This window comes from Amia ocellicauda, chromosome 7, assembly GCF_036373705.1.
Source record: "Amia ocellicauda isolate fAmiCal2 chromosome 7, fAmiCal2.hap1, whole genome shotgun sequence".
Classification (NCBI taxonomy): domain Eukaryota; kingdom Metazoa; phylum Chordata; class Actinopteri; order Amiiformes; family Amiidae; genus Amia; species Amia ocellicauda.
In genome coordinates, this window is record NC_089856.1 from 18,945,418 (window position 1) to 18,956,544 (window position 11,127).

The 11,127-nt window shown below is 36.5% G+C and overlaps 1 long non-coding RNA gene across 1 annotated transcript; it reads left to right on the forward strand.

Annotated features, from left to right (window-relative positions):
* Positions 1-2,732: 2,732 nt before the first annotated feature.
* On the forward strand, positions 2,733-4,699 carry LOC136754055 (uncharacterized). The gene is made up of 3 exons (XR_010817511.1): positions 2,733-3,129; positions 3,402-3,569; positions 4,483-4,699. It is a non-coding gene; the product is annotated as an uncharacterized LOC136754055 (long non-coding RNA).
* The last annotated feature ends 6,428 nt before the right edge of the window (positions 4,700-11,127 follow it).

The window sequence follows — 11,127 nt, forward strand, 5'->3', positions numbered from 1 at the left end:
TGTTACTGAAAGCATGGCGTGCTGCTTCTGAAGCCCCTCCACTGCAGTGTGATTGTGTCAGGGGCCTCAGTGGAATGACTGTGTAAACTGTTTTGGTGAAGCAAATTCTTAATAAAACGTTCAAATATTCGACTGTGTCGGTTTGGTCTTTATTACTCACCCTGTTATTATGTTATGTTCTGTTATATTATGTTATTTATTTATTGTTTTTCTCTATTCCTAGCCAATCTCTCTTTTTCTGTGCCTGATTGTTTTTTGTTAACCCTATCTCACTAAAGACCTGCTTGATTCACGCATGATCCGGTGTAACTCTAGTGTGACTGTGTCTCCCTGCGCTTATCTTTTTCTGTTGTCTCTAAGGTTGCTGCTCCTTCTTGCATCTGTCTGTATTCTGTTTATGTGCTGCTAGGTAGGTCTCACTCCCTGAGATGCTGAGACTGGAGATTATTTTTCTAGAAAAAGTATAAATCTACTGTTTTAATAGACACATACTTAATGAATGATACATATTTAACATGTCTAAAGTTACTTTAGTATTTTTTAATTTATTTTTTTCTTAACATCATGGGGTGCATTCTTTATTTCTGTAAGAAAGTTACTACTATAAGGATTCTGTTTGACCTTGGAGAGTTATCTAACTAGCAAAGAGAGCTGTGCTCAGTTAAATGTCAGTTATATACTGTATTTCTTAAATTAAATAAGTGTAGTTTAGTTTAATTTACTTACTGTCGTTATTAAAATTGTGTTTTCGTTCTTTATGTCTGTAAGAATGTTACTAGTTAGTTGTACTGAAGGCTGTTCAGATGTCTTACTGTCAATACAACCAAGACCATTAAGGTCTTCAGACTGCACCCCCAAGCTATTGTAATGTGTAAATTATATAAATATACATACACACGTAGGTTTTTGCATAAATCATATTGTGTATTTACTTAATCTTATTGCATGAATGGATTACATTAGATATTTATTTAAAATAATTTGATGTTTTGTTACTAATATTATTACAAATGCTGCTTTTATTGAGTTTTATTGAAATTTCACAGTTTCTACATATATATTCTGTGCTTATAGTACATATATATTCTATGGTTCTAAGGATTTCTTAAGTTAACTTAGTAACGTTACATTTCATTTACATCACAGGGTGTTGTGAATACACACACACACACACACACACACACACACATTTAAAACATAATATATGTATTTATTCAATCTTTACATTTACCTTTTCTTTCAATAATACGTTTGATATATTCTACAATGCAGGAAAATATAGGTCTTGGGTAGGAGTGGTATTACTGATATTATGTTGATTACTGAAAGTTCCAATTACATTTTCTGTATTACATTTCTTTTACTTTTGTGCATATTCAGGATTTTCTAAAGTTTAGACCATTTAGCCTGACTTATCATTCTTTAGCTCTGTAAAAGTAAAAGTTGCAATCTAGTACAAATCTGTGCTAAGTGGAGGAAGGGCTGAATCTTATTAGGATCTGAAAAAGAAAACTAAAAGAAACCTGGGGCAGTGATCTCCAGCTTGCATTCAGTATATATGTAAACACACACACACACACACACACACTCAAAAACACAGACACCCTGCCGTATCGAGCAAAGTATAGGAAGGGCTGAAACGCAGTGTTCAGAGGGCAGTGATCTCCAGCCTGCACTCAGTATATATGTAAACACACACACACAGACACACACACACACACACATATACTTGATCATCATATTTATTCAAGCTTTACATTAACTTTTTCTTTAAATAAGGTGTCTGATATTGTCTGTAACTCTGGAAATGTATTGTGTAGTAGTAGATTATATTGTTACATATATATATTATATTATATTATATTATATTATATATTTATTTCTCTTTCCATTTCTTTTAATTCAATCTATGTTCAGGGTATCTGGGCACGTATGTTTTACACCATCTCTTGGTGAGAAGACCGCATCTAAAACAATCGAGATCTCTAGACATTTCTCATTATTACTAAGTTGTTCCGTGCGAAGAAATTACTTGTTTAATAGTTTCTCTTTTCTTTCATTTTCCTTCCTTCCTTCTTTCTTTCTTTCTTTCTTTCTTTCTTTTTTCTTTTTCTTTTTTCTCCCTAAGGACACTGATTTATTTTTCATTCTTTATATATGTTGTTATTTCTTATTATTGTAACATTATTTTAACAAGATGCTCCTAATACAAGCTGTTTGGGGTGAATGACTTGTGCCTCTTAAACTACCCACAGCCCCCACCACTTCTACGCTATCTCTCAACACATTCCGCTATAAAGGGGCCCAGTAACATCACCTCAAATGTAAACAGAGCCTGTTATCAAATTGTAACCACCCCCTCTAGCTCAAAAAGCTCCAGACCGGCATCACCCTTGTCCATTTGAAAGAGGTAACCCCTTTGGCTCTGTTGAAGAGACAGCCTTGCGGCTCTCGCTTAGGTAAAAATATCTATGTTACTAAAGAATCTGGAGGGCATAAATATAACTATTTTGGAGCTTCACTAGCGTAGGTAAAATATCTATGTTAATAAATAATCAGGAGGGCTTTAATAGAACTCTTTTGGAGCTTCACTCATGTAGGGAAAAATATCTATCTTACTAAATAATCGGTAGGGCTTAAATAGAGCTCTTTTGGAGCTTCACTAGCACACTCACAGAAAACCATTTATTTCTAAACAGTTACTAGATAGCCAGTTTAAAATAACATTTTATTCAAGCAATAACAGGGCAGTCTAAATATACAACATATCTTAATGTACAAGGCATCTGAAAGCTGTGTACGGTCTCAATGCATTTGATGCTGAGGATTAATTCAACTGAAAACTGTGGACTTTTAAATTTGAATGTTAAATTTGACAGTGTCCTCTCTTAAGGACCTGCTGTCTGGGGGTGTTGCTGCTTTGGGTGTGTCCAGTGCCATTTCAGATAAGAGAGGCTCTGTAGGACAAGCAGGACAGAGACCAGTCTCACAGACACTCTGCCTGCTCTGCATCTCCATTTCCCCTCTTCATCGCTCACAGAACTATATTCTGCATCCTACAAGGAGCGCTCAGCTTCTGACACTGATGGCAAAATGGGGCATGGCTCTGAGCCTGAAGAAAACCATGAGGTAATTAACTTATTTAATTTCTATACTGTGAAATGGACTGAAAGATGTTGCTGTTCTTAATGCTTGTCTTGCTTACTTATTTCATGTATTTTTGTACAATTCTGTGTTGATGAGTTCTACATCAACATGAATTTTAATTTTAATATGAAGAGCCCGTGTCACACATTGTAATGCAAGGGAGCAATGAGGGGCTGTAGTGTAGAGACCCTCATAAGAGTAGTAGATTTAACACTTTTAACACATTTAACTACTAATTTTTTCTATTTTAATAGAATACAAAATGTAGTAGAACGTTGTGTCAGATCAGACCACTGCACAGGAACACCCACCAAGACTGAGAATTCATGTTTCTGCCCTTGTGTTACAAGTCACCTACAAACTGTTGAAAGAGTGGATGAGGGTCTACAGCAGAGGTTCCCCACCCTGGGGTTTATGTCAGGGTGAGTTTTGTTTAATATGTTTTTGAATTATTATTATTATTATTATTATTATTATTATTATTATTATATATGATTTGTTATTTTCATATATTATTTTGTAAATAAAAATATTATTGTTTAATATGTTTTTGAATTAATAATAATAATAATAATAATAATAATAATATAGCATTTGTTATTTGTATATATTAATTTGTAATTAAAATATGATAACATTATGTTTAACACCTTACATCAAAAGCATTAATGTACATAGTAATACAATGTTTATGATACAAAAGCATTTTAGGGGTTGGAGGCAAATTTGACAATGTTTAAATGGGGTAAAGTTTTGAAGCCCTGGCCTACAGAGTCATTTTAAACCCCAGCACACAGCATTGTCTAAGCCCTGCTACCCGCTGTCAATGCAGTTGTTAGCTAAGTATTAGACAAGTGTCTAAAAGTAGCATGAATAGATCAATAGATTAATAATACCCCTGTACTACTGGTAAACCTTTAAGTTTACATCATAATTTTTGTAAGTGTTGGAATATGTTGAGTGAGCCTATTTGTTTCTGTGTCTGTGAAATACAAAACATGATTTTTCAGAGTTTCAGGGTTTAGTAGAATGCAGTTTTGGGTCATATAAATATGATGTTGTGCTTATTTCTGTCTGCTGTGTGTGTTCCCTGAAGACTGATTCCATTTTCACTATGCAGTTTGCAGATTACTCTATATAATTATAATATAATTATAATTTTACAAAACTTAAAATTTGCAGTAAAATACCATTTGTGCTTATTATATCCTTGCAATGTGGTCCCTATTTCTGTGTTTTGTATGTGTTTCATGCTTGCAGTTGTCACCATGTATTTGTAGGTTTGAAAAATAAGGTATTTCCAAAGGAAAGTGTTTCTCACTTTATTTACAATAGATACCTGATGTACTTTGTTGCTGGAGTTGGGTATAACTTTGAAAAAGAAGCCAACAGTGAAAGACTTAATAGAATGTATATGGAATATGCTGGAAATGTTATGGAATGACATTACTCCGTACAGGTCAGTGTTTCTTTCTGTCCAATGTTGGTGAAATTAATGATTACAAGTATCTGTACATTTTTGGGAGTATTTTTTTCTACTTCTGTCAATGCTCCATGTTGTAAAATGCTTGTTTGTTACAATAAAAGTCACCATTGTGTGTGTATTTTATTAATTATATACATTTGAGCACAAACAAATTATATTATGTATTATTTTATAAATATGAGTATTCACAAATAGTGCTTCACTGTGTCTCTCTAAGAAAAGTAGTGTACATGTCTTTAGTGTCTATTGATAAATAAAACATAACAAGATATATATATATATATATATGTATGTGTGTGTGTGTGTGTGTGTGTAATGAAATGCAGTATATTCCTAAATATGATAAATGGTAAGGCTACGTTTGAGCATTCACTGTAACAAATATAATAAGTACAGGGCTGGTCAAAATATACATATATAATTCTATACATTTCACTGTTGTTCTCTAAGAAAAGTGGTGTATTTGTCTTTAGTGTCTATTGATAAATATAAACTAAAGAGATATAGGTATGTATGTGTGTTTATCTGTGTTTGCTTATATACACTCACCTAAAGGATTATTAGGAACACCTGTTCAATTTCTCATTAATGCAATTTTCTAATCAACCAATCACATGGCAGTTGCTTCAATGCATTTAGGGGTGTGGTCCTGGTCAAGACAATCTCCTGAACTCCAAACTGAATGTCTGAATGGGAAAGAAAGGTGATTTAAGCAATTTTGAGCGTGGCATGGTTGTTGGTGCCAGACGGGCTGGTCTGAGTATTTCACAATCTGCTCAGTTACTGGGATTTTCACACACAACCATTTCTAGGGTTTACAAAGAATGGTGTGAAAAGGGAAAAACATCCAGTATGCGGCAGTCCTGTGGGCGAAAATGCCTTGTTGATGCTAGAGGTCAGAGGAGAATGGGCCAACTGATTCAAGCTGATAGAAGAGCAACTTTGACTGAAATAACCACTCGTTACAACCGAGGTATGCAGCAAAGCATTTGTGAAGCCACAACACGTACAACCTTGAGGCGGATGGGCTACAACAGCAGAAGACCCCACCGGGTACCACTCATCTCCACTACAAATAGGAAAAAGAGGCTACAATTTGCACAAGCTCACCAAAATTGGACAGTTGAAGACTGGAAAAATGTTGCCTGGTCTGATGAGTCTCGATTTCTGTTGAGACATTCAGATGGTAGAGTCAGAATTTGGCGTAAACAGAATGAGAACATGGATCCATCATGCCTTGTTACCACTGTGCAGGCTGGTGGTGGTGGTGTAATGGTGTGGGGGATGTTTTCTTGGCACACTTTAGGCCCCTTAGTGCCAACTGGGCATCGTTTAAATGCCACGGCCTACCTGAGCATTGTTTCTGACCATGTCCATCCCTTTATGACCACCATGTACCCATCCTATGATGGCTACTTCCAGCAGGATAATGCACCATGTCACAAAGGTCGAATCATTTCAAATTGGTTTCTTGAACATGACAATGAGTTCACTGTACTAAACTGGCCCCCACAGTCACCAGATCTCAACCCAATAGAGCATCTTTGGGATGTGGTGGAACGGGAGCTTCGTGCCCTGGATGTGCATCCCACAAATCTCCATCAACTGCAAGATGCTATCCTATCAATATGGGCCAACATTTCTAAAGAATGCTTTCAGCACCTTGTTGAATCAATGCCACGTAGAATTAAGGCAGTTCTGAAGGCGAAAGGGGGTCAAACACAGTATTAGTATGGTGTTCCTAATAATCCTTTAGGTGAGTGTATATATATATATATATATATATAATAAATACATAATACAAGAACAATAATAAGAGTAATATGCAATACACACACACACATATATAACATATTCGTCTTATTATTATCTACTAATATCAGTACTTACGAGGGTCGACCATAGTGCAGATTAAACATAACAGGATACAATTTACATTATGTCCTTTCCAAATAGACTTTTCTCTGTAGAGCAGTTTCTATAGTTTCCCAATTACATTATCCACAAACTCCGACACACATTGCACTACTGATTACTTAAACATAGGCCTATGGCCTGGGTCACAGTTTTAATGTAACTCGTCCCTTTGCTTATAGATGTAAATCACTATTTGAAGATTACCTATTATGATTATGTCTATGTATGTATGTATGTATGTATGTATGTATGTATTTACCTCCAAGCACCATTATCCAGGGGCATGTATACAATGTACAGAATATTATATTAATGTTATTATTATTTTATTTTTATTAGTATTACTATTATCCACCTACACAACACAACGTTGGCAAACAAAATCGCACACTTTCAAATCTCAGTCGACCCTTGAGTTGCCAATGGCTTTTGGAATTACACTTGTTTACATTAGCCTGAAACGAGACCCAAGCCCCTGAAACAGATCTGGCCAGAGGCGTAGGTTTCATTTCAGGAATGGGGTGCACATGCGCCTCGAGTCCGCAGTGGAGCTGTCCAGGGGGAAGGTGCTGCACAGGTCGATCGAGGGGAGGTGCTCCGCCACAGAGAGGCGTGGTATAGTAGCAGACTTTCCGACGCCTCAGAAATACCTATAAATTCCTCCCTTCACCTTACAAAGACACATTTCTTCCTGACCCTTCTCAACAATATCTCCAAAACGAAAATGACGACTGCATCAACTCCCAAAGGACAAAAAAAAAAAAAAAAAACGGAGGAAGAGGACAGCATATCACGTAACACCGGTGAAATCGTCGGCCAAAAATACTCACTACTTCAACGCCACAATTCAAAATGACCAGGACGACATCCACCACACTGTGTTTTTCAGTCCTGAAAAACACGCAACCTTCCTCCAGGCAGCAACAAACAAGACGCCAGTGAAAATTACAAAAGCCACCAAAACGCTGAATAAGTATCTTAATTAATGTATTGCACAACATCAATAATTTTTAAAATACTTATTTCCAATTCTAACGTGACATTTCTTAACAAGCACATGTTTGTACAGTGCTCCTTATTTCAGCTCTTTCAAACTTACATAATTGCCACCTATTAGTGTTGGGCGACATCCTGAAATCCATATCGGAATCCAGTAATTTACTCGTCACTTTTCATCACGTTCTTTTCGATGTTCGTGAAGACATAACGTAGACCCCATACACTCTTAGGCCGAATGTGTTCAATTCAACACATTCCGTGATTATTCAACTTCGTGTTAACATTTACCAAAACACAAAACGAAAAAAGTGCATTTTAAAATACACATTGTCGGGATGTACTTTTGTAACTTTTATGACAAACTTGTGTTACACACATTACTTTTCAGAATGTAATAATCCATCCATCCATCAATTTTCGAAACCCCTTATCCTGTCGAGGGTCACGGGGAAGCCGGAGGCGATCCCGACAAGCATGGTGCACAAGGCAGGAATTCACCCAGGAGAGGACGCGAGTCCATCGCAGGGCGAGTGTCATAAAAATATAAAAAAAGACAAAAATGTTTTTAACCTTCACACCATGATTATTTCAAATACAACACGTTTGTTGGCTACATGGCCATATTCTGTGCAGAATGACGAAAGTCTGCTTGACTTCAACGCACCCTATGTAAATATGGACAAAGTGATGTATTCTGGGCAGGGTAGTTTTCTGTAGGAAGTCTGGTTACAGGCATGTAGCCGGAGTTTTGGATGAAAACGTGTGAAATTGAGTTCAAAACCAGACTACAACTGCCATGCGTAACTGTACCATTTAATAATCTGTTGTGGCATTATTATAGGACATTAAGAAGTATTCGCCCAAAAAATCAAAAAAGACAATACGTGACCGAGTTTATTTATGTATACATAATGTATCTTATGATTTATTAATAGTAAGATTCAGGTTTATTTATTTATTTAACTGAATTAGTACCATACAGTTTATACATAAACAATTTATTATACCAGTATTTGTTTCCTGCGTTGTATATGACATACCGTCGTCTTAGTTGGTTTGCTAGTGATTCATTTTGGGGGATGAAAAAGGATTATTGATGAAATATTGGTGTGAAAAGTACGTGAAAAAACAAAATAGCACAATAATGCAATACTTCTAGAATGTTTTATTTACTCCAATATGTTCATAATAAAAACAAAACTGTAATTATTTCTGTATCACTCCACTAATATTTTGAACAGAGCGATATAGAACTAAACGCGTTATCTCATAACTTTATCAATTTATCTCTAAAACTAACATATGACAAAACCCGACCACCCCTATTACCTAGGCTACCGCATATCACATTAGATCTACTGATACAAATACATGTCTTTTCACATTTCACAACATTTCAATTCAGACCCTAATATTTATTTTCCTTTCAGATGTCTAGCACATTACACTTTTTGTTTTTCACACCCAGTTGTAACTACATTTACATTTACACAAATATTTTAATTTCATTACTATCTCTGATACTGCTATCACTATATTATATTTGAGTATTACTCTTGCTTAAGATACACGCACTCCCATTATTCAAATGTCGACTAATAGAAAACTCCCATATCTACATATAAATGGTTACAATATAGTTTGCACATCGAATACCGTACTTCAATTTATACTTGATCTTTAAGTTATACTACAATCCCAACACATTGTATAATTTCCCCTGCAGAAACCTTTTGCCTTTCATCCCAGAATACACACATTTGTCTGTCCACACCTTACAACACAGCTACTACAATAATACCTTCCTTTTGTCACAAATAAGTAATCTGCTACACCTTGTTTTTCAGGTTTCAGAGATACATCCAGCTTCGACATCAAATGCACCAGAATGTCTGCTGTCGAAGTGGTACATTCCCTCCAGTTCCCTCACTGCAGCCCACAGCAGGCAACCTGTTACACCTTGCAAAAAATAAAAAAGGACCTTGCACAATACCAACCAGTAAGTATAAATATATATATAAATGTACATATTTTGACTTGATCAAGTACAACACACATAATAATCAACATAAGCATACTTACAGTGCATTTTCAGCTTTGTTAACCATTACATTGCTTATACATATATTTATATATCACAGTCCTATACCTCAATTCAATCACATTTACAATCAGTCCCTGTACAATTCTGCAGCACTCACAAATATTACCAACTGCTGTCTTCATCTTTACACCTGTTCAATACCCACACCTCCATTGTACCGTATCTCCACCACCTCCCCTGTTTGTAATTTAACACACCTACTACAGAAACATTCACACTGGAATCAGCACCCCCAACCACAGGGAGGCTAACACATTTTCACCAATGTTTATATATATATATATATACATATATATATATATATATATACATATATATACATATATATATATATATATATATATATATATACACACTCACCTAAAGGATTATTAGGAACACCATACTAATACTGTGTTTGACCCCCTTTCGCCTTCAGAACTGCCTTAATTCTACGTGGCATTGATTCAACAAGGTGCTGAAAGCATTCTTTAGAAATGTTGGTCCATATTGATAGGATAGCATCTTGCAGTTGATGGAGATTTGTGGGATGCACATCCAGGGCACAAAGCTCCCGTTCCACCACATCCCAAAGATGCTCTATTGGGTTGAGATCTGGTGACTGTGGGGGCCAGTTTAATACAGTGAACTCATTGTCATGTTCAAGAAACCAATTTGAAATGATTCGACCTTTGTGACATGGTGCATTATCCTGCTGGAAGTAGCCATCAGAGGATGGGTACATGGTGGTCATAAAGGGATGGACATGGTCAGAAACAATGCTCAGGTAGGCCGTGGCATTTAAATGATGCCCAATTGGCACTAAGGGGCCTAAAGTGTGCCAAGAAAACATCCCCCACACCATTACACCACCACCACCAGACTGCACAGTGGTAACAAGGCATGATGGATCCATGTTCTCATTCTGTTTACGCCAAATTCTGACTCTACCATCTGAATGTCTCAACAGAAATCGAGACTCATCAGACCAGGCAACATTTTTCCAGTCTTCAACTGTCCAATTTTGGTGAGCTTGTGCAAATTGTAGCCTCTTTTTCCTATTTGTAGTGGAGATGAGTGGTACCCGGTGGGGTCTTCTGCTGTTGTAGCCCATCCGCCTCAAGGTTGTACGTGTTGTGGCTTCACAAATGCTTTGCTGCATACCTCGGTTGTAACGAGTGGTTATTTCAGTCAAAGTTGCTCTTCTATCAGCTTGAATCAGTGGGCCCATTCTCCTCTGACCTCTAGCATCAACAAGGCATTTTCGCCCACAGGACTGCCGCATACTGGATGTTTTTCCCTTTTCACACCATTCTTTGTAAACCCTAGAAATGGTTGTGCGTGAAAATCCCAGTAACTGAGCAGATTGTGAAATACTCAGACCGGCCCGTCTGGCACCAACAACCATGCCACGCTCAAAATTGCTTAAATCACCTTTCTTTCCCATCCAGACATTCAGTTTGGAGTTCAGGAGATTGTCTTGACCAGGACCACA